Here is a 1,510-nt window from a genome sequence, read left to right as displayed (position 1 = left end):
GAGAGAGAGAGAGAGAGAGAGAGAGAGAGAGAGAGAGTCCAAATGTTCCTTTTTGTAAAGAAGTCAGCTCTTCAACACTCTGTCATGAGGGTGGCATCCTCATGGCTTAATATCACTTAGAAGTTCCCTTCACACTGTTGCAATAACAATTAAACTTCAGTGTGAGTTTTGAAGGAGCAAACACATTGAAGCACAGCACCGCCTCCTCCTTGAAACCCAGGTCTGGGGATAGTCAATTGCTTCAGTTTCCTTCGAACCATCAGTGGTTTTGATTGGCTAACAGTCTTTGCCATTAATGAGTTGACATATCTTAAAATAAGACTTTGAGTCATTTCAAGGGATATTTTAATGCTGATAAAATAGAAGAAATGGGAAGGGGAGGGGGAGGCATGGAGACAAAGTGATGAGAAAGGTTAGAATGGCACCGGGCATGGGGAGCTATGGAAACATACACTATAGACAAGTGGCACTGCATCTGCCTCTCCTCCTCCTGTCCACAAGGGAGTAGTAGTGTCAGTAGGTAGCCTGGGCCAGAGCATGCAAGGAAAAACTACAAGCCGCTTTGTCATATTTCTAGAAAAGAAGGAACCTAGAAATCTAGGCTCCAAAGCAGGATGTGAATTTTTAATTCAAGTGGTTGCTCTTACTGGAGAAAGAACTGCCCATCGTATTAAACAATCCTCAAGCTTTGCTGGTGGAAATAAATATCAAAAAATGTGAAGGAGGAAAATGGGAAGAATAAGAAATGAAGAGTTCTCTGTTATAAACAACTGCCAGGTCCCGAGCAGGGGAGAGAAGCCATGTTGCTTCCTTAGTATGGGTCCTCACTTCCTCCAGCTCAGTGGCCTCTACTGCATTCCTGTGTTTGCCCAACCCATTGTCTCTCTTCATCAACCTAAATTAGCATCTGCAGCCACTGTCCCAGAAACAGGCTTGCACTCTGTGCTCCATTGTGAATATCCACTGGTCCTGAACGAGGTTTTAAATGATGGATGGGATGTTATTTGAAGGTTGGTGATCTTCTTGCAATATCACACCAGCAATGAAACTAAAACCCCTTGAACAAAATCTTGCTTCATAATCAGGAGAATCATGCTTAGGTTCCAGGTTAGTGAAATCCTCTGGCGTTTGTGGTGTTTGCTGCCTTTGGGTGCTTTTTTTCAGCATTGTTATATGTAAAATGGAGCATGAAGTGATTTACCAACAATATGTTGTGCTCATATACAGTTGAGTCAGGATAAGAGTGTCCTGTGGGTCATGTCATGGTCCTGTTCTACTTGGAGATGGAGGGGGATACTAACTTCTCTTTTCATCTTTGGTTTTGAGCAAAAAGCAGCTCTTCTGAAGGACACTCAGGAAACTCAGTAGATGGCATGATCCTGGAACCAGAAGCACACACTTGGGGCTAACCCAACATGACAATGACAGAGACAATTGGCTTTTGTCTTATGTTCTTTTTGTGATACTGGAGTCTGAACTCAGAGCCTCAAGCAAATGCTTCTTGTGTGAG

This window comes from Arvicanthis niloticus, chromosome 4, assembly GCF_011762505.2.
Source record: "Arvicanthis niloticus isolate mArvNil1 chromosome 4, mArvNil1.pat.X, whole genome shotgun sequence".
In the NCBI taxonomy this organism is placed as follows: domain Eukaryota; kingdom Metazoa; phylum Chordata; class Mammalia; order Rodentia; family Muridae; genus Arvicanthis; species Arvicanthis niloticus.
Note: the sequence above shows the minus strand (reverse complement) of the source record.